Source organism: Equus przewalskii, chromosome 30 (assembly GCF_037783145.1).
Source record: "Equus przewalskii isolate Varuska chromosome 30, EquPr2, whole genome shotgun sequence".
Lineage (NCBI taxonomy): Eukaryota > Metazoa > Chordata > Mammalia > Perissodactyla > Equidae > Equus > Equus przewalskii.
In genome coordinates this window covers 22,634,088-22,657,655 of record NC_091860.1, presented here as the reverse complement: position 1 = coordinate 22,657,655, position 23,568 = coordinate 22,634,088, and the positions used below count along the sequence as shown (strand labels likewise).

The 23,568-nt window shown below is 39.9% G+C and overlaps 1 protein-coding gene across 4 annotated transcripts in view; it reads left to right on the top strand.

Annotated features, from left to right (window-relative positions):
- CELF2 (CUGBP Elav-like family member 2) overlaps positions 1-23,568 on the top strand; it is a 789,997-nt gene that overhangs the window by 174,477 nt on the left and 591,952 nt on the right. For 3 of the 4 annotated variants that reach the window (XM_070601467.1, XM_070601451.1, XM_070601476.1), the window contains exon 2: positions 16,060-16,097. The gene's annotated coding sequence lies outside the window, so the exon portion shown is untranslated. Of the gene's footprint in view, positions 1-16,059; positions 16,157-23,568 lie in introns of all 4 variants that reach the window. The other variant, XM_070601452.1, reaches the window with a different exon arrangement.

Sequence of the window (23,568 nt, the reverse complement as noted above, 5' to 3'; positions counted from 1 at the left end):
ATTCAGGGTGAAATCCATTTTTGGCAAGATCAAGACACTGGGGAACTTCCTAGTTCATATCTCACCTGGCCCATTGCAATGACTTCCAAGGTTGTGGTGTCACCTCCGGTTCCCAGATGTTTCATAGCCATCCTCCACCCCAACCAGAACTGGCCCCCTGAAGCACAGATCTAAGCTTGTCCATGAGAGGCTTCTTCAGTGTCTTCTGCTCCAGCTTCCTCTCAAGGGCATGAGACTTTTCCCTGGCCCCAAACAGCCTCTAATCTACTCTGTCCCACCAACCTTGCCTTTCAACTGCTCAGATTCACGAGAATGGTCTCAAGAGAACTCACATATAATCTGTGGTAGGCTGAATAATGCCCCCTCCCCAAAGATATCCACAGGCAATCCCCAGAACCTGGACTATAAAATATATACAATTTTTTTTTTTTATTTGGGAAAGATTCGCCCTGAGTTAACATCTGTTGCTAATCTCCCCCTTTTTTTTCCTCCCCAAAGCCCCAGTACATAGTCATATATTCTAACTGTAAGTCCTTCTAGTTCTTCTCTGTGTGCCACCGCCACAGCATGGCTATGAACAATGGAGTGATATGGTTCCACGACCAGGAACTAAACCGGGCTGCCAGAGCAGTGAGAGTGCCAAACTTTAACCACTAGGCCATCAGGCCTGGCTCAGACCTGGACTATCTTACCTTACATGTTAAAGGGAACTTTGCAGGGGTGATTAAGTTAAGTATCTTGAGATGAGAAGATTTTCCTGGATTCTCTGAGTGTCCGCAGTGTTATCACAAGGGTCCTTATAAGAGGGAAGCAGAAAAGTCACAGGCAGAGAAGGCAATGTGATGACAAAAGCAGAGAGAAAGTAGGAGATGTGCAATTGGGAGCAGAGGTCAGAGACAGATTTGAAAATGCTACACAGCTGGCTTTGAAGATGGAAGAAGGGCCTGTGAGCCAAGGAATTCAGACAGCCTCTAGAAACTGGAAAAGATAAGAAAACAGATTTCGTCTTTGACCCTCCAAAACCAAAGTTCACCAGTAATCTTTGCTTACTATTAGACTGAGTTGCTAATTTAATAAAGCAAAATGTTAATGGATGATCATGACTTAAATATATCACCTTTCCCAGGTGGTAATAATAATAGTGAGATATGATGTTATGGCAACACTGCAAGGTATTATTATCCCAAATTAGAAATACTGAGGTGGAGACTCAGGAAGGATAGTGATAGAGTGTGTTGGAGCAAAGGTCATAACTGAGGTTTGCCTACATCCAGCATCCTCATACTGTCTCAGCCCCATACTGCAGGACCACACTGTCTCTCAAGGTTTACTAAAGACTTGGGGGTGTTATTTCAAGCATCACCTCCTTTAGGAAGCTTTTCCTTACTAGGAATCCCCAGATGGATTTCTCCATCTCCCTCCATTCAGCATCTGCTGTGCCCAGTACAGTACAGATCTTTCTCAATTTACGATGGGGTTATGTCCTGATCGACCCATCATAAGTTGAAAATATCATTGTCAAAAATGCGTTTAATACATCTAACCTACTGAACATCCTAGCTTAGCCTAGCCTAACTTAAATGTGTTCAGAACACTTACACTAGTGTACAGTTGAGCAAAATCATCTCGCACAGAGCCTTTTTATAATACAGTGTTGAATATCTCATGTAATCTATTGAATACTGTACTGAAAGTGACGAACAGATGGCTGGATGGGTACAGAATGGTTATAAGGGTATTGGTTGCTCTCCCTCATGATCACAGGGATGACTAGGCGCTGAGCTCCCTGCCATGGTCCAGTATCACGAGAGAGGATTGTACCACATATGGCTACAAAATTCAAAGTTCGAAGTACAGTTTCTACTGAATGAGCATTGCTTTCGCACCATCATAAAGTTGAAAATTTGTACATCAAACCATCATAAATCAGGGATTCTCTACTTACTTCTACTATAGTCCATCCAATATTCTATCACTAATAACTACAATCAATTTCTTTAACACACTCCTTGAGGCTGAGAAAATGTCATGTTTCTTTATATTCCTAGCATCTATTTCAGTACCTAAAAGTAAACTACAGATATTTGGTAGAAGAAAATGAATGAATGATGAAACTTTTTATATTTTCTCCAAATAAAGTGTCATCAAAGAGTATGACCTGTTACATTCCTTGTTTTAAAGCAATCTGGAGAGTTAACAATATTTCTCTCTCTCTTTCTTCAAACACCAAAGTAAACCTGAAATAAATTGAACCCTAATGGAACACTATAGAACAGAGGCATAGGCATGCTAAAATATTGCAACCAATCACTTTGGTCCATCTCTGAGCTAACTTTGTTATAGTCCCAGGTCAACACAAGTTAATGATCAAAATAAGACCCAGAAAAAGATGTGTTTCTCACATCCGCTTTTTCTTTTAATTGAGGTATGATTTACATACAGTGAAATGCTCAGATCTTCAATGTATTCTTCAATCAGTTTTGAAGAATACAAATCAGGGCAGAACATTTCTATCACCCCAGAATTCCTTCCTGCCCTTTTCTAGTCATTCCCATGGCCCCCTCCAAAGTAATCACTGATCCAATTCCTGCCTCTGTGGGTTAGTTTTGTCTACTCTAGACTTTCATTGCAATTGCATCATATAGCATATACTTTCCTGTGTCTGGCTTCTTTCACTCAGCCTAGTATTTTTCAGATTTACCTATGTTATGGCATGTCTCAGTAATTCATTCTCTTTATTGCTGAGTTGGATTCCATTTTAGGAACATACCACAATTTATATTTCCTTTCTTCTGTCTATGGTCATTGGAGTCATTTCCAGGTTTGGGGTTTGATGAATAAATCTGCCATGAACGTTCTGGTCCAAGGCTTTTTGTGGACACATGTTTTCATTTCTCTTGGATAAATACGGAGGAGTGGAATTGTTGGTTCACATTATAAACATATATCTGCATTTTACCAGGTGAATAATATACATCTAAATTTTAGAATGTTCAAAATATTTAAATCATCATAATTGTCCTATGAATGTTAGTACATTGCAATAGGAGACTTAGTTACCATGTGTCTCGGGTCATGGTTCTTTACAGTAGATGCCAAGACAAGGATTCTTGTGGAGGTGATATACGGAGATAGTGCTTGTGGGAGACCCCTGATAGGGAGTGAGGGAAGCAGAGCAGGGTAGGGAAGAAGCTAAGCAAAGAGGTGGTTTCAGCTGAAGCCCAGCCTCATCCTTATCCCACAGAAAGCTCTGGAGCATCTCATCTTGAGGTAGGTGCGCTGGGCCTTTGACCCACAATGTAGTCAGTCATTTGCTGAAGACTGACCTCCTCCAGGAGGGTGGAGTTTGCATGTAGGAAGTAACCTCCCAGGCATCTCTTGGGTGTGGTGGCTCCTGTGGGGCCAAGAGCAATTCATTGGAGAAGAAAGCAGCTGTGAGCCATTAACAGTCAACACTCATAGCTACTCCGGGATGTGAACACTAGCCTGGTAAAGGGATCTGGGCGGGCTCCAACAGCATGCTCTCTACCACGTCCATCACTAGAATACATACATTTTCTCCGTACTACAATTTACCTGCATTTGTTTGGGATAGAACCATCCATACAAAGAAATGCACTCAGACATTACTCTGAAGGGCTCAGCTGCATGGCCCAGATCAGATGACTAAGATGAGAGATATCTGTGCAGGCTAGTACATGCCTGACAACTTGCATGACTTCTCCAGGAGTAAAAGTCAACAGTGGCTGCCACCTTTGAACTTCTACCTGGTGACCTTGCACTTCAGGGATGGTGTGACTGCTCTCTCAGATCTTTCAGCTGTTCACCCCGGTATCTTGCTTCATCAGTCACCCTCATAGCACAGATTTGTAGGCCCAGCAGGCTTGGCAGGCATATGAGGAAGGACATGACTTGTGACCTGAAGGAAATTCACGTGCCTAAGTCTCATTTCATACTAAAAACTGACCCCTCCTCCATGGGCCTGGTCTTCAGAGTAAGTGGTGTCTTTCTTTGAGGGATATTTTCATCCTAAATTGACAGAAATAGGTATGACTATCAATAAGAAAAGGTCACAGAAATGGTGAAAAATTAATAATTATCTCCTTTCCAGCCAAACCAGTAATGGTGGAGGGATCCATTGGCAAAGGGGACTTACGAGCCACCAGATGATCTTTTGACACAGTAGCTTGGCTTTCTGTTGTGTTCATTGGAACACACATTAACCACTTGCCGAAAGAGAGCAGTGTCACTACAACATCGTTATGCATGCATGGCAACTCCATATCAAGATGCCTTTCCATGACCCTTGTGGCACTTTGTATGAAGAAAGCCCCGTTCCAGTGTCTCAGTCTGAGCTCCACTGCTCTGGAGGGTCTTATTCTCAGCAATGTAAGGAGCTATTGTTTCACTTCTTAGAAATAAGATGGCGGTGGGAACGAGAGCTGTTATTGCGAACTCATCACAGTTTATTATTTCCATCAAAGAAAGGGAGGAAGTCCTCAGGCAGGCTTAGCTGAAGTATTACAGGGGCTAAGAGGTGAACTTGAGGAACCTTTCATTTTAAGCTTGCAGCTGCTGTGTACACTCAAAATACTGTGAGGAAGAACTGGCCCCAGAACAACCACCATTAAATTGAGCAACGTTTATTAATCTTTGGTTATTTCTCTGTGGTTGTTCAATAGCAAGTAGCCACAAGTTAATATTTAGGGCTGTTCAGGTGGAATAGTGTCATCAGCTGCAACTCCTCTCCAGTTTCCCCAAAAGAATAAAAACACGAGAAAAATGTAGAGTATTTATACACCGATTAAGAAGAAGTCACCATCAGGACTCCCCTCATAACTCTTTAGATTTTGGTCATTCTCAAAGTCCTATGACATTGATTTTGTCTACTAAAGCTGTGCAATCCATTTAATAACCATGGCCCAAAAAATGTGTACGTCAGCAGCTGAACCAAGGCGAAAATAGGCAGGAAGAGATACCTAAAGTTCACTATTTCTCACATAACGCCCAGTACCTAAAGTTCATTATTTCTCACATAACGCCCAGTTGTTGGGAAAGAGAGATTTTGGATGTAGAAAATTACGCAGCAAGATGGTAAACAGAGCCTCGGTTGGCTGACCCACTGAAAGGTATCTTAAGGCTGACTTTATGTTTGAAATGACTGATTACCGATATCACAGGCTCATGTCCCTGGACCTGAATATCCATCCTTTCCCTCAGAGATGAATCACAGCATGTTGCAGAAATATTGTTACATTTCTAACTCAAGTGGCGACATGTTATGGAATTAGAGCACAAATAGATTCTTCAGCGTGTCATCTTCAGTTTACTACCGGCAGTTAACCTATTGGAACAAAAGAAATCCATTTTGCTCTAAGTGACATTTGGAAAGAGAGATTGACTTTGAAAACTTACATTGACTTAGCCTTCTGGAGCTTATCTCAAAGAACTTTGAACTCTCAAAACAAATTAGGTTAAGGAGAAAACCCCTTGAAGATGGATGCTTATTAACATGCTTAGAGTCAGAAAATTGGGACTCCATTCAAAATCTGGGTAAAAGAAGTAGGCAAAAGCACAAACACACAACTTTGGTGGTCCCAGCAGATCGCAAGCTGAAGAGAAATTTACAGCAACTAAAAACAGTAGATATATTGAGATAATGATGGTAATGATAATGGTTATCTCTTCAGAATGAGATGAGGCAAGAAGTGAAACTGCTACTCAGTTTCAACATTCACTGTCACATTCTTTACTGCAACCAGTTTGGGGCTCAAGTTTTGAAAAATGAATATACAAATATAAATACAATGTGCTATGGAACAAGCTTTGTGATGAAATATTAACCATAATAGAGGTGTTTTAACCTGGAAAAGTGAAGCTAAAAAAACTACCCTCATAGCAACCCTTGGGTATTTGAAGCAATATTGCAAAGAAGGTACAATGTGAATTTTCTCTATTTTTGCAAAAGAGAAAGAGCAGAAGTAGAGTTTGGCTAGAAATTACTGCACATAAATTTTTAACACTGGGACGGGCTATCAAGGAAAAGTTTGGGATCCTAGAGATCTTTAAAAATAGCTGCGTAGAAAACAAAGCAGGATAGAAAACCATCCGGACCATCTGCCTTCAGTTCTGCTAAACATACAATAAACTGGAGAGAATTTTTGCGTTTGCCTTGAAGGTCACAGCCGCAGGTGCGTGGTTTACGTGAATCTCTCCTCATCTGTATATCTCATGCCTGCATTCTTTTCCTCACGTGTTTGGATATGATCCTTTAAAAATTATTGAAATAGTTAAGACATTTTGGCAATGGCAGAGAGAGATTCGCAGGAACTGTAGCAACTAAAATCCTCATCATTCCTACAAATCAAATATAACCCAGGAAAATAACAATACCAACAAATGAAGCCAGTGTGAAGCCACTCAGCACTGTGGTCCTGGATTACTCGTGTTGCTCTTTGAGAATTTAAAGCTTTTAATCATGTAGAGCTGCAGTCCTTGGTTAAAACTCACGGGCACTTTACGAGTTTATTTTGGCCCCCCAGGCCCCTGTATTGTTCACTCCGTACAATGGAAACCTGTTAAGAATAAAAATTAATGTCAAACTGAAGAAAGGAGCTGAAAAGGTCAAAACTTGTTCCTAGGGCCAAGGAATATGCCTGCCAGTGGAAAAGACAGTGGAAATCAAAATTAAATAGAGACCTTATGCCCAGAGATTTGTGGAACTAGCAAAATTGTCTACAAATCAGCTTTTCAAGGGCTCTGCATTACAAGCACATAATATGCCTAAGAACATATTAGGGATATGAGTAAATATATGTATAAGCAAGAAAGAAATTTCTACTTTTTCTTGCAATTCAAATACCTTGAATTATATCTTTAATCATTAATCCTCAAGAAGATGGGGAGCAGGCTTTCCTGGAAGGCCCATTCTACCCTGGATGCATTAACCCACTAGCAGGCATTAACATTTTGGTATCCATTTTGTAGTTGAAAATAAACGTAATACTGACATAATAAAATATAATTCTATTTATTTATTTAATCCCAATTCCTATACATCACAAATTAGTTTGAAAAGAAGAGTGATGGCATAATTTTGCAAATCATTTATTAATAAATATTAGGATTTAAGATTGCTCAGGGAGGCAGGGTTAGATACATCAACATCCTGCAAATTATTCCTAAATGTTAAGGTCCACAAATAGCTCATTTGGTAGAAAAAGGTCATAAGATCCTAAAGAGAAAGAAAAAAATATATTCTACAAAACCAGCAATCAATGGTCCACGAATGAAGCTAAAGTCCATGAAACTAATACTGGGTTTCACCCATCCTGACAAGGCCAGCGATCCTAGTGGTCGGGGACTTTCTCTGCAGGCTTCATCCTTCTCCCTTCTTGCAAAGGGGAGAACATCCTTCCATTACTCTGCTGCCACCCTGGCTAGACTTTCAGGCATCTTAGCTTTCCTTGCTTTTGTAGCCATTTTCTGGGTTTCCAAATCTATTCCTCAACTTGACAGCGCACATACCATTCTCTCCATTCAGGGCCCCCAGAGTTTAACCTTTCCCTACTCCAGGTGAAAAGTCCCAGCCAAGCACAAGCGACAGAGTGTGTACCATTTATAGATTCCACTCGTCAAATCAGTTCAAGGTTGAAGGGCCTGGTTGGCTCCATGTCTCCCCAGGATAAATGTGACAGAGGAGGGCAGTTCAGTGTTCAATGCCCACCACAGCCCCAGGCAGCCAAACACTGGCAGCAGCTCTATCTCCAACCTGTATGTGACCTCCAGCAATCCACATGATGTCTGCCCCTTGAGCATAGTAGAAGAAATTGAGAGGTGTCTCAAGTGGTGGTGGAGTAGCAGATGAGAAGGGAAGGAAAGCCCTGAAATGACTTGTCTCAGAAACATCCACGATTCCTACCTGGGGAGGAGGGTTGTATGCCAGCTAGAAAGAGCCTAGTTCAACTCATAGCCTGTTCTCAGGATTCTTTTTCATTTGTTGCACATACACAGGCACACACACATACATCACAGCATACACTGATAAGCCAAAGGCCCTCCAAAATAAATCAGATGGAAACATGATGGAGGGGTGACTAGTGGAAGGAAAATGAATATGCATTCTGGGCAATCCAAAGGGTCCCTATTCATTTGAAATGTTTTAAGACGTCAGTTTGAAAGGCACCATGCTATTTGAACAAATGAATTGATCCGCTGGCCTCATGGCTATGGTGGTTATGGTTATTACTATTCAAACAGCTGACTTTTTATAAAGTTATGCAATAGAATTAGGAAAACTGTCTGGGGTCCACTTCCTATTTTAGTAACTGCCTGTATCAGTGAATGTTATGAAACTTGACCAAGTATTTGTTTTAGAAGAAATAATATATTCAAAATGTATTCCTGCATTTAGCTCCTTCCCAATAAATGAAAGCATATGTGTTAGTGACTGTGGGCTGGTTTTCTCAGGTGTCGACATATTGAAATGGAGATGTTTTTAAGCACAAAAGGCCACAGGAATAGTTGCCAAGCTGGTCACAACTTTAAATCAGTGTTGAAATGTTTCCTGTAACTTAAAGAGCATGTAAGCTGGAGTTATTGAATATGTTTCCCAAGTTTCAAGGAGCCTTTTTATTTTTATCTGTGGGAGCAATGTTATATTTACTGATGGATCTCTTAAACACTCTGCGGTATGTGGGCTTATGCAAATTCAATTTTACAAAGGTGCCTCTGTCGGTGCACATGCATTAACTCTTGATCCACTGGAACACCTAGGATAAGTGCACAGGGTGGAATCAGATGAAGCTCAGATTGAAATAAAATTGAGCCTTTCCGCTTGCGAGGGGCATTGCCCACATCATTTTCCAGTCGGGATTGTTCTGAGCATCTCAGAATGGCAGTTCGTTTTAGCTTATAACCCTTTAAACTAACCCTGTGACTACATTAACTGCTCAAATTAGGTGCCCCAAAGAGGCACAGGTTCACAAAAGCAGCCATGCCAGTCCTTCAGTTTTCTCTAATGTTCAAAAGGATGATATGGACAATTCAGGCAAAACACCAGCTTAGAGGGAGAGACAGAGATACCCAGAGATTTACAAATGAGCATTTCTATTGATCTATGAATCACTTTCACCATTAACATTTTTAACAGTTTTATTGCAGCATAGTTGACATACAATAAACTGTATGTATTTAAAATGCACAATTTGGTAAGTTTTATCAGGTGTAATCATCCATGAGATCATTGCCACAATCAAGATAGCACCCCAAATTTTCCTTGAGTCCCTTTGTAATCACTCCTTGCACCATTCCCTGCATTCCCCAACCCCATGCTCCGATGGATGCCCTTGATCTTGTAAGGAAGTCAACCCACTCGTCCTTCCAGAATGCCCTGCCTTCTGGATTTGACTGGTTGATACTTCTTGCCGCTATTTGGCTTATTCCTCCATCTTTCGTGTTTCCTATGAAGTGGAAGTTATATTCAGAGGCCTCATGGATTCATATTAAGCATTTTTGGCTAAAAACAATGTATGTGTTTCATGAGGCATCACGTCAAAGACACTTGGTATCTAGTTGACCCAACTATTTCTATTTTACTCTCTCTGATACTTTCTTTTATTTGTTGTTGTTCTCTTATTCTTTGCTTTGCTTTTAATGACTTCTTTTTTTCTTAAAAGTTACATCTAAAAAAATCTAGCAACCTGAACATGAATATTAGTTGGGTCATGGTTAAGGGAGTTTCAACATTGCCTCTGTTACAAAATATACCCGTCCTTATTCATTCCTCGCTGTGAAGACAGGCAGGTTAATCATGGTTTGGTGGCAGTAGACGTGGATGTGAATTGTGGTTCTCTCACTGAAAGCAGTGTGACCTTAGACAATTTCCTTTTTTTTCCTCTGAGCTTCAGTTTCCTCGCCTGAAAAACAGAGATTAAAATGCCAGTCCCATGGGACTACAAGGTTGGTTGTACAAACCCAAAGAGATCACATATGACTTGATGTTTTGTGAAGTCCTAATTAAATAAAAGGTTTTATTCTGATGTTCCTTTGAGATAAGGAGGAATCTTAAATATCATATTGCAGGGGTGGAAAAATTGAGACAGAGAGAACAGATGACTTTACAAGCTAGGGAACAGAGCATCATCTTCTTGGCTCCCACCACTGCAACGGATCCTGATTTGAAACTAGCAATGCCTCACCCGGAGCCAGGACCCAAACGCATAGAAAAATCACAGCCTACAGCTCTGTCATCTGCTATCACTCCCAAAATGCAATCAGCAGAACACCCAAACTGGATTGTGTGTTTTCTCAACACAGCCCCTGATTAACTGCCATTGCTAATGCCACCTCTTCTGTGACATCTTCATTTATCCTCACGAGATATAATTTCCTTCCCCTCTGAACTCTAGACAATTTAACCTGAACTCCTCTTAGAGATTTTACACATTTTTCATAGTATTATTGCTACTTATTTAAGATTGCATCCTCCTGTAGGCAAGGACTGAGTCACATTCATGCCCTAAACACAGCATATACTCACCATATATTTGTTGAATTAAACTGACTTTCAATCCAGTCTGAATTTTTCGTGAGTGTTAATTTCCCTACTGATTGGCCAGCCCAGCTGTGAGCATTAGACCAACAGATCACTTATCAAACACCAAAATTCTGATTAAAAATTGACAAAAAATAAAATAGATTTCTTATATTTAGCTCTTAGACTTTTAATAACTATGAATACCAAATTTAAATTTGGAGAATTAAACTGAACCAGTCTTTATAATTAGTCATTATTCTAAGGGCTGGCTGAGCTAAATACTTAACCTTTAATTGCCTCTATTTATTAACATTATAAAGTCTTTTAATATAGTCCAAAGAAAAAAAAAAAGAAAAGCAGACTAGTTTGACCCAGCTGCTCATGGCTTTATTTGACAGCTGCAAGGTAATGATGATTGTAGCAATGTGTGGTCTGGGGCAAGAAATCTGCCAAGGCTATTCTCTGGTGACATTAGAGTATACATTTACATAACATTAATAATATACTTTGGAGGGTCACATCCTCCATATCCTCAAAATTATATAGAAGCCAAGTGAGTACCATTTATACAATGGCCAAATGAGTCTTATGGCTTGCGGATGGGGCTATTGGATGCTGGGTCATAGAATGCGTGAGGCTAAACATTCTGGAATGAAGCACATGAATTACATTGCAAGAGTAGAAACCAACTGCCTCTTGTGGAGGCCTAGAAGCAGTTCTAACTGTTTGGGCTACAGGACAAAAAGAAACTTAGTGTTTCTCTAAGGTTCTCTGAAAATATCAATATCAGAATAACTGGGGTACTTGTTGAAAATGCATATCCCTAGGGCTCCAATGCAGAATACTGAATCAGTATCTCTAGAGTGGGACCTAGGAATCAGAGTTTTGGTTTTGGTTTTTTTTTTTTTTAAGGAAGATTAGCCCTGAGCTAACATCTGCTGCCAATCCTCCTTTTTTTTTTTTTTTTTTTTGCTGAGGAAGACTGACCCTGAGCTAACATCTGTGCCCATCTTCTTCTACTTTATGTGTGGGACGCCTACCACAGCATGGCTTGCCAAGCGGTGCCATGTCCGCACCCAGGATCCAAACCAGCGAACCCTGGGCCACCAAAGCAGAACGTGCGAACTTAACTGCTGTGCCACCTGGCCGGCCCCGGAATCAGAGTTTCTACACAAGTTCCATTAAATGATTATTATGCACAGGAAAATTTGAGAACTGCCAGTTGTGTGCCCCAGCTCTGCCTGCAACATGTGGTAGTGCCACCCACTGGTTTGTTCTCTGCAACCATATTCTTTACTTGGAAGCAGCCCCATGGTTAGTGCTTTAAATGGCCCAAATATGGCTGACTCAGGCTTTGGGGGAATCCGAACCACTATCTGCTAACCAAGGAAACAAGTTGCCACAGGGTCAATTTGATTGAGTTGTTCAGTTGGCCAGAACAAGCCACTAATCAATGAGAGTGGCCTGATTATTCAGGGCCATATGAACAATGAAATGAGATGAAGCCTGGTAATGCAATTACCAGGAATTGACTTGTGACAGTCAATCTGGGTGACTTTAAAAAGGCAATCACTTTATAAGATGACCCAGTAAGTTTCCATGTTCAGTCTACACATAGCCCTTTGTCTGAGCAGACCACTGATGGAGGCCTGTAGCAAAACTGCTTCTTTGGCAGACTTTGCCTACTCTACTCAGCTACATAGCCGCCATTTTCATAATCTTTTTCCCTTTGCGAACTATAATTACGTTATTTTATAAGAGATACCCGTGGACCAACATCTAGTAAAAATGCTTCCAACCTGTGTTGATTTTTAGGTTATCTTCAAAGGTCAATAAGTTATGTCTGATACCTTAAGAAGTTAAATGAATACTTAAAATTGTCTTACCTGACCGTGATCATGTTACATCTCTATTTCTGGGCCTTGTCAGCTTTGTCAGATACTAAGCACTGGCAGTTGCTACAGAAGTTCAGTGATCTGGCTGTAAGCAATCAGGAGCTTTTTTCAAGCTCCTCTTCCTACATGGAAGATGATAGCGATCTTTCTAGATAACAATATTGCATGTACCATGTAGACACGTGAGGCTGCAAAATGGGCAGAAACTGGGCCTGAATGGATCTCTGCAGATGCAGGGAGCAGACAGTTGGTGGATTCTAATCCTCCTCCTGATCAATTAGTTTAAAATTACTCACCGAGGCCAATTATCGTGCCTTCAGTAGCTGAGATTCTAAAGTCATCTGACCTGACCTATACAGACAGGGTTCATTCTGCTACAACTAAGTCAAAACAAGAGAAATCACATACTGTATTCCCAGATACACATATGAGCAATGGGGCAGAATTTCCAAGACTCCAGGAAATAGCAAATAAAATAAATTAAAGCCAATATTCTATCACATGACCATGAGAATTGAGATTATAATCCTTGAACAACTAATTGACTTATTCTTTCAAGAAAAATAGAGAATAGTCCTTGAGTAATGAGACTAAGGATAAATTGGTAATCTTTTGTGTAGCTGGATGCTTTAGTTGCTACACTGGACCCCGTGTGTGTGTGTGTGTGTGTGTAATTAAAGTTACATGATATATGTTAATACCCATTTAATCACCATCAGATCAAGAAACAAAATATCGCTACCATCCTAGAAAACATGCGTCATGCCTACCGCCCAACCCTGGTAACCACTAGCACGATTTTTGTGATTATGTGTATGTGTGTGTGCAGTCATGTGCCACATAGCATTGTGGTCAATGGTGGGCTGCACATATGACAGTGGTCCCATAAGATTAGCACCATATAGCCTAGGTGTGTAATAGGCTACTATCTAGGATTGTGTAAGTACACTCTATGATGTTTGCACAAGGATGAAATCACCTAACAATGCATTTCTCAGAATGTATCCCTGTCATCAAGCAACACATGACTGTATTTAACAAATTTTAAATGTACATATTCTAGTTTTCAGGGGTCCCCAAGACCACCTTCACTTCTGACACCAGTTGCAAGTTAGAGGGTCCCCAAAACCATCCTCAGGTTCTATAATTTTCTAAAAAACTCACAGAACACATCAAGGCTGTTATACTCACAATTATGGTTTATTACAGTGAAAGGATGGAGATTAAAATCAGCCAAAGGAAGACGCACATGGGTCAGGGTCTGGGGCGGTTCCAAGTACAGAGCTCTTAGTGGTCCCCTTCCAGTGGAGTTGTGTGGACAGTGCTTAATTCTCCCAACAATGATGTGTGACAATATGTATGCAGTACTGCCAACCATAGAAGCCCACTCAAGATTTGATGTCCAGAGTTTTTCTTGGGGCTCAGTCACATAAACACGGTTGGTCATCTGCCAGGCTGATCTTTGTCTCCAGCTCCTCTAGAAGTTGCATTGATACTGCATGGTCCACGACCCAACCCCCAAGGGCCATTAATCACATTGGTGGCTTAGATTATCTGGTGCAGCACAAGGCCCTCAGGTAAATAATGACACTCCTGTCAGACAGGGTATTCCAAGGGTTTAAAAATTATCTCCCAAGAGCCAAAGCCAAAGGCAAGGTTTGGGCAAGGTTAATCCTTTGCCACTCATATGTGAATACGTCTTTTCACTAAAAATATAGTTTGATCGTACGTGTTTTTGAACTTCATATAAATGCTTAAGTATTATGTGTATTATATGCATACTTTATATAAATACAGAAACTTTTTAAATTTCCTATAGATGCTTCATGTAAATCATTATATGCGTACTTATATATTGTTTTGCTTCTTTCAAGAATTGTTTTTCATTTATTCCATATTAAGTTAATGTTCTATATATTCTTATCAAATATTAAGGCGAGTCTTGAAGACTCATAATACAATAAAAAGTAGACTCGATCAACCACTATCATAGAGCAATGAAGCCAGCCTAGAACTTCCTACACAAACAGCCAAGGACTCTATTTGTTCCTGACTGCCCCTCTTGATCTACGGTGAGCAACCTAAATGACTCCAGAATAAAATACAGTCACTTTTATTTTAATGGTCTGAAAAGTTGTCACTTGGCTACCTAGAGTGATCAACCTCAATGATTAGGATCTCATCACGTTACCCCCCACACACCTCCAACAAAGATGAAATCAACCGCAGCCTAAGCCAGAGGTCAATACATTTTTTCTTAAAGGGCCAGGTGGTAAATCTTCCAGCATTTGTAGGCTGTATCCTCTCTGTTCCAACTAGTTACCTCTTGTAACTACTTACCTGCTTACCTCTACAGTGCCACTGTAGCGTGAAAGCAACCACAGACTCTCAAACAAATGAGCGTAGCTATGTTCCAACAAAACTTTATTTATGGACACTGAAATTCAAATTTCCTATAATTTTCATGCACTATGGAATAGTATTCTTTTTATATTTTTTTCAACAACTTAAAAAGGTAAAAAACCATTCAGGGGCCTGCTCCGTGGCCGAGTGGTTAAGCTTGCACGCTCTGCTCCCGGCGGCCCAGGGTTCGGATCCTGGGCGCGGACATGGCACCGCTCATCAGGCCACATTGAGGTGGTGTCCCACATCCCACAACTAGAAGGACCTGCAACTAAGATATACAGCTATGTGGGGGGGTGGGGGGGGAGGGTGGTTTGGGGAGATAAAGCAGAAAAAAAAAAGATTGGCAACAGTTGTTAGCCCAGGTGCCAATCTTTAAAAAAAAAAAAAACACCACTCTTAGCTCAGGCATCATATCAAAAGAGGTGGCAGGCTGGATTTGGCCCATGAGCTATGGTTTGCCAACCCCTGGCTAGACCAACGGATTCAGGGTTTCTAGAATTGTGTTCAGGTTCTCCACTTATAATAGACTATTCCTCACTGCTCCTAATTTATCAATCTTATACCACTGACAACCAAGAAAATGAATTGTAACTCGTCTAAAACATCTGAGCACCTAGTGTGCATTGCTTGGCCAAAAAATAAAAATATTACACATACTAAATGGATATTAGGAAGCACTGGACTGAAAGAACCAGCTAATGTTCTAGGTTATACAACCGAAATAAAACAGACTAAGCAGATTTGTATAATAATCCTCTGATAGTAGGTCCCTAGACAGAATTTCTGTGGCAGAAGAAGGGCATTCATTCTCTTCCTTTCCCACGATTCAGTCGATATGGATAAAATAAAAGGTAGCCATCGGCTATCAAAATCCTCAAGAAAATATAGACAGACTCTAGTAAAAATCTTATCAGCATGGATGTGGCAGAAATCAGAAATCAATTATGCAGCACCGTCATTTTACTCTGAAGAGAACTGAACAAGTTCCCTGCAACTAAATTTCACTCTTGCCTTCCCTTTGGGTCAATGAGCACAATGAGCAATTTGCAAGAGCAAATAACGCAAAATTCACCTCACCTGCTTAATTATTAGACTCTGCCTTCATTCCAACTTTTTCTTTAACAAAAAATGAGTAGTTTTTAAAAATTACATGTCAGCATAGAATATCTTTCTCAAATTAAAGGACTGAACTTAATTATTTCTTTTTTTCCTCGTCTTTAGGTCTACAGAACTAGAGAAGGAGTGACCCGGTCAAGCAGGTAAGAGATTCCTCGTTGGCAGAGTTAAGGTGGATTGCTCAAAGATCCCTGCTAAGAAGGTAGGGATGGTGCCTTACTCACGTGGATGTGATTTTCTGATTTTCTGCTTTTTATGCTTTCTGATATACAAACATATCTGTTGTTTCTCTTTGGATTTTTCTCTTCTGGATTTTGTTCACTGTTGGGTCTGATCCATTGTCTCTTTGGCTCACCTTTATATCAAAGCCTACTTGTTGGATATTGGCATTCCTGGATGGCTATTAGATTTCCCATTCCTATACTACAATTGGTTTTGTTTTATTGCAAGATGTTTTATTTTGATTTTCCAAAACATTGGCTTCTGTAAAAAAAATATTTTGGCAAGATTTTTGGAAAGATATTCAGAAAATTAGTCCTATGGGTATAGTTTTGAGTTTGGAAGCAGTGGATTATATGCCAACTCTGTCACTCTTGAGTTGACAAAATGGCACATCATGCCCAAGGACTCTTAACGTCACTTTCCACCTGCGCATACCACTCAGCAAGATTCTTTGGAATGGGATCATTCTTATTTTTTCTTTCCTGTGATTCTGAGAAGAATAATTAATTCTCCTTAATAATTTAATACAGGGAGCTTCCCCTACTGTAGTATTTCTGTATCCAGACCTAGTGAAGATTTATGCACTGTCCATTATTCAAGACATCCCAGAAGACACACAGAAACTAATCAACCATTTTCAAGTCCGCCTCACAGAAAGGCTGTTCAGAATGCTTTCCCTTCTTTTAGGTTTTTAAATATCATTGCAATTGAATATTGAGGACCACAAACTCTGGGACATTGTTACTGATAATTGATTCCTATTAATAGCAATTTCATTCATTAGAACTTTGTGATTCATTTTGGTTTTGTTGATTTTCGTGCCTATTTTTTTTTTATTTTTTTCAATACATTCCATTTTTCTGTTTCTTTTCAATGTTTTAATCCAATTACCAGCCCCGTAAACAAGCATTTGCCACATCTACGGTAGGGGCACTGAACTGTGAGTGGAAGCGATTTCTGATTACAGACGAGCTAATTTTCAAGGGACAAGAGGAACAAAATGCAGTGAACTGAATAAAAGAATAATGGAAAATACCTTGTTAGGTGACATATGGCACAGATTTGGAGCACAGATGGGAAAGGAAAAAGTTACTTAATCTTAAAATACATATGCATTGCATGGATAGGAATTGCAATCTGGGTCATATATGATCTGCGTGATTATGAGAGGGAAGATATTTTACACATCTTATTGCTCAAGAGTATTCGTTAATATTAGGATTAGCCTCTCTAAGTGAGTGGGTGACAAAAAGCAACTTAGATCCTTTAAGTCCTAGAGTTTTGTCAGTAAGGCCCAAAACAAAGGTCATTAGGCAAGAGGGTCTCCAAGATCTCTGGATTTTCAATTTCTTATTCTTCTCCTTCTTTCCTGGTCCCCTTTCTCTACTCCTTTTTAGAATTTCTAACTTCATGGCCTCCTACTCCCACAAAAAAATCCTCATGTAGTTCCCTCCCCTTGAAGTATGATTAATAACATTTTGGGGAGTTGTCAATGTTACCACCTTCACATATTGCCTAGCATTCATGCCCTGCGATAAAAAAAGAGGAAGCACTGATGATGGAGAATTTTGTTTTAATATGAGCCAACAGATGAGAAAACATTCTGGGGAGCAATAGGACTTTCACAGATCCCCTAAAATCACGGAGTCGTGCTACAAAAAGGGTTGCTTCTCCATCAATGTGATGGCAGACCATGATTATCTATTGGAGGCACAGTCAAAACAAAGTGAGTTTGGAAACTACATTGCAACTGTTTTCTGGCCCTATTCTTACTTGGCATGTGACTGATGGGTGTGGGGTACAGCGAAGGAAAACTCTTTGCACTGGCAGAGGGCCGAGTAAAATAAAAATCACAAATAACAACGAGTGCTTTGTCACAATTAGGCCACTTTCCATCACAGGAATAGAATGTCCTGTTTGGAAGCTCCTAAATCAGAGAAACAAGGTTCATAGGCTACAAAATCGTCAAGAAAACTAGCAGGCACATGAGAGTCACAGCCCTGGAAGTAACTTCACTGAACCGTTATGAGTTAAGATTCTTACATAGCGATGAGTTCTCTTTGGTCACAGCAAAGCTAACGAGGACAAGGGGCTAAACATGAATAACCGCTGGAGATCAAAACATCAGTTTCTTAGGAGAAAAGTAGAGCTTGAAAGTATTTTCAGAGCCAGTTAAATGCAGTGGTGGGAAAACAGGTAATCTCTTAATTTGCTCCATGCATGGTGCAGATGTGATGAGCCTCTGGGAACGGGGAGTCCAGAGGTAGATAGATCAGCTCAAACTTTGGCCCTGCCCTCCTCTTCTCAGAGGTCAAAGGAAACTTGTGTTAAGCATCTGCCTTCTGAGGAGTTTATGCAGCATACTCTGCCTCTACTTAGTAATGCAGCTTAACACATTTCTTTTAGTTCTTTAGGCAAACATTAAATCGTAAAACTTTGCACAGTATTTAAGAGACATTCAGCTGCCAAATGATGAATAAAATGGGTGATTTAGATACTGAAATCCAAAGCTTGATGTCACTTTTATCATCTCATTTCATTATATACTATAAAATACAGAGCTGTAACTTAAAATGACAATGACAATGACAATCACACACAATATATCCTGTAGATTCATTTCTAATACTAGCAGAATGTATTTTAGGCAGACTATACAGTCCATATACAACTAACGTATAGGGCTTTTGACTTTATATGTTCTCTCAGGGATCAAGACTCAAAAAATCAGAAGATGTTCATTTGAATTCTGACTTAATATGAGGCTGCATTAGAGTCCAGGACCCCTATTGATAAAAAAAGACTGTTCTGGATATGGATGTGAAACAGTCTGCTTTCTAAGTAGACCAAGGACGTTTGCACAAGCTAAGTAAAGAGAGTAAACCCAAGTAAGACTTTATTAAGTAAAAGAAGACATTTAGAAGCTGAATAACCTAGTTTGGTTTTCTACGTTGATCAAAATCACTGACTAATTGCTTTGCTGTCCTCTTCCTTTACTTGAACAGTCAGAGGAAAGAGGCCCGCTCAGAATGGTACTGGTAGAACAGGGAGTGGATTGCCTTCCATGGTCTTTTTCACCCACAGCTGTCACAACAGTCTGTGCAGACCATGGTTCCATGTTCAGTCTCCTGCTGCATGATGCAATGGGGAATTTTATTTATAATTCTTCTGTCAATATGGTGGCAATACCATGAGTAGCTGGACTTCATCATTGGCAAAGAGTACCGGATTATTTCAACTTGTTGATAAGATGAGGGGAGTGTTTCACTTTGCGTGGCCCTATGCTATTTGCAGTTTACATGGGAAGGAGTTTGAAGTTACCGCCGTGGAAGTCTAAATCAGCTAGCTTTAACAGGAAAAAATTGTTGGAAAAACTTGAAAGTTCTCTGTGTATGTGTGTGTGTGTTTCACAACTTCTCATTAGGTCATCCCTTCTTAAGCCAAGCAGGGCAAACTGTCCATCACGTCTCAGGGTTGGTCTGCCTTCCAATGACTGGCCCGGTGATATGCCTTTCTCATCTTCCTGCATTTGGGACTCTGAGTCTTCTCTGATTTCACATTCTTGCTTAAAGCTTAAATAATAGTTTTCCTACCTAAATTCATGACCTCTAGTAGTTGTATATTTCTTAGCCCTTGTTTAAGGAGCCTGGAGCACTCACCTCTCATCTATTTTGGTTCTGTCTCCCTAGGCCTGATTTATGCCTGAGGACCACTCTTCCATTCCTGTCCTCAGGCTCGTGAAAACATTCTATGCTTAAACGTGGGATCCCCTTTCCATTTCAGTCTTTCGAAGAGTCTCTTGTAGGATCGCCACACAGACTGGCATAGCTGCAAAGCACTGATGCTGTGGATCTGAGCTGTTTTTCATTGGATGCGCACAGTCTATGCTGAAAAGCACTGCCACAGAAATACTAAAGGTTAACTTTCCTCCACCTCAGATTTGCTACTGAAATTAGCGGGGCTCATTTGAGAGATAAATTTGCTCTTTAAAAATTTATTTCCTCTGCATTCATTTTCTCTTCCTATAAATGGAAACCTGGGATCTCATAAAACTGAATTAAAATTATCAAATACTATTGAACTAACCTAATGAAAATTTTAACCAAAAGTCATTGTAAATTAGGTATGTGCTACACTGAGAATACAAGCCTTTGTAAAGCAGATATTGTTCTTATGTAAACTCATGAATGGAGACTTTCTTGAATAAATTACTTCTTAATAACATCGGAGAGTCATTGGCTGGGTAAATATCTCCCTGAGGCATTCACTGAGATTCTGGAATTTAAATGTTCAATAGAACTTCATATTTGTCACCTTTACTAACGAGTTTTTCTTTATGAAATCATTATTAGCATGAAAAAGTTAAATTTTGTGTCTAATTTCTAGAATTAATGCTATTTAAAAGACCCCAAGGGGCTGAAATTTGTCTTGCTGGAATGCAACATTTACATAATTTCTATTACCCAACATTTATGCTCCCCAATCCACTGTCAATTTGCTACCTGAAGCAGGAGGGGGATAAATGATCAGAACAGCTCGAATGTCTGGGAATTCCTGCTGAGAGGAGCAATGGGCCTTCTCCAAGGACCAGATAGCAAAATCATTTCTTTCATTCTAACCTGTGATCAAAACATCTAAAACCTTTACAGCTGTTCTTTCTAAAGCCGCATATAAGTTTATCAAAATGGTGAAATGATTCCCTGTTGTAAGAATCTGCTTGGTTATGGTTGGAGTTTTTTATATTGGGATTTAGGGTTTTACCTTCATTCCTTTCATTTCAACATTGCAGTAGATCTTCTAAGGATTCTCTTATCGAGGCAAAGAACTATGGGTCCTATAACTTCAGCTTGGAATTATGGAGAGACCCCATTCTGCAGAACTATTTAAGGTAGAAGATGAAATGCTTGCTTATTAACAGACCTGAATTGCTTTTTCCACCTATGGAGCAACAAAAAAAATGCCATGAGATTTCAAAGATGCCACTCTAATGACCACACTCAGAAAGAAAGAAGCAAACAAGTTATAATTACTATTCTCCTATGCTGCTCAGATCCTGCCCAGGCTCCTGCTATTTGAGGCTAACCATATTCCCAAATTTAGATGACTTTACACCACAATGGAACAAGCCAATAGGATATTTGCTGCATGTCCAATACAGAGAAAGTCCTGGGAGCAACACAGAGACTTCAATGCATTGTTCTCTGCCCACTAAGTGTCCACAGCAACTTCACAAGATTTATAGCACTTAGCTTCCCTAAAAATTGAAACACCTTAAGACTAAAGCATAATGATATAATTGGTTGTAACAAAACAGCGACCCTTTCTGAGTGCCATAATTTCCTGTCACTTCTGTAATATATCAGGTCAAAAAAGTATATTTAACAAAACCATAACATGATTAATTAAAACTAGTACTTGAATATTCTTCATATTACTGTGAAATTTTTTAACACAAGCTAAAGATATTAACAAAAGTAACTCAAGGATGGTTTTATGCCAATGAATTTGCTCCTAAGCAATCATTCAAGAAGGCATGCAAGTCACCACGGCACACGACAGATTTGCAAAGAACCCAGATTAGCCAGTAACGAGTGCACACTCCGAGATTCACAAAGAAAACCCTATATTCAGCCAAAAATTTTAAACAGAAGTGGAAGTTGGTTCCACATTATACTACAGAGTCATTGAAATACATATATTCTAACAAAATGCTATATATGTACATAACATTTTTCCACTGAATTTCAAATCAAATCAAATATGATTGAAATCAAATAAGAAATCCCACAGAAAATACTTCCCAGGTCAATGCCTGCAACATGTATAGATTGAGAACAGTCTAAGCACCAGACAGATTCTAGTGGCCGGAGTCAGAGAAGACAAGATTGAGAATGAGGTTTAAATGGTGACCAGCTCTGTGGAGCAGGAGGGGTGAAATGCACACACAGTTGCTAGGAGGTATGGTGTCCGGTCAATACTGTGGTTTCTTTCTGGATCATTTCTCCAAAGTCTGAACTCTCTCCTCTTCCTCATTACCCTATAAGACTATAGGGATTTCCTCCATGCCAGAAGATTCTGTGACCTCTTGAAGTTTCCAGAACTTTGCGACTGTCCCTCTTTTGACTGGTTTATTACAATGTCTGAGTTGCAGGTATCGCCTTTGAGGGTAGGATGTACTCTACTCTGAAATTCCCTTATGTTTGAGGCTTGAGTGATACAAAAGAAGTATGTTCCCTATCAATTTTGTGTGGTTTAACTTATCTGTATATCTTAGTTAATAAGAGTTATCCATATCTATGCTCAAGCAGCACACTACATATAATATACTGATTTGACAAAATCAAAGTGAAAAGCTAAGTCAAGAATGCCCATCTCTCCCATTGAGCATCCCAGTGGTATTTGCTTTTTGGCAATAGAGCAGATCTTAAAGAGAGAACACCTGCATGCAAATTCCCACATCCATCTCCTTGAAGCTGTGTGTCTTTGGGGAAATTTTCTTTTGCTGTCTCAGTTTCCTTTTCAGAAAAATGGAAAATCACAATATTTCATATCTCACAGTGTGGTTTTATGGATTAGATAATAAAGTATGTTTAAGATGCTTGGTGTCATGACCAGGACATGTTGCTATAATGACATCCCACCTTAGAACAAGGCAAGAGAAGTAGCCATCCCCTTGGAGCAAGCCTCCAGTTGAGTTCTGGGGGAAGGTGACTATAACACATGATTATGGAGTGTAATAAATGATGAGACAGGAACACCAACAACGAGGCCTGGGAATTACCAACATAGTAGTAGATTTTTGCAGGATGTTTTCAAAAGGACTGAGTTGTGGAGAATTGGTAATAAATTATCACAGCATCTCTTGAATGACAGCTGTCCTTTTCAAATATGGAGGACCACAGAAAACCCATCAAATTAAGAGAGCTCCTAAGCACTGCTTGGGGCGAGGCGTAAGAACTAGGAGCTGTGTACAGCTCTCTCGGCGTCAGAGAGGGTTGGCGTGGCAACCTCAAGCCCGAGCATGATACCAGTCATTCCATTTCATAAAGCCTAGAAACTCGTCTAATAGGGCAGTAAATCCATGGTGGAATATTCGCTTTAACTGGAAAATGGCCCCAGGAGAAGATCTTAAGCCAGTGGAATGATTCATGGAGCTCGGAGTGGTAGAACAGCTCACAAAGCAAGCTACTCCTGTTACGTTATGCAAGTCAATTGACTTCTCTGCCATAAATGTCAATTACAGTACCTACTTCTCTCAGGATGTGGGGAGGGTTAACTAAGAAGGATAAGACATATGAAAGTGCTGAGCAAAGTCCTTGATGCAAACTAAATGATACAGATATATAACATTCCTTTCTTTGTCTTTCCCTAATTCTATCTACTTTTAAAAGG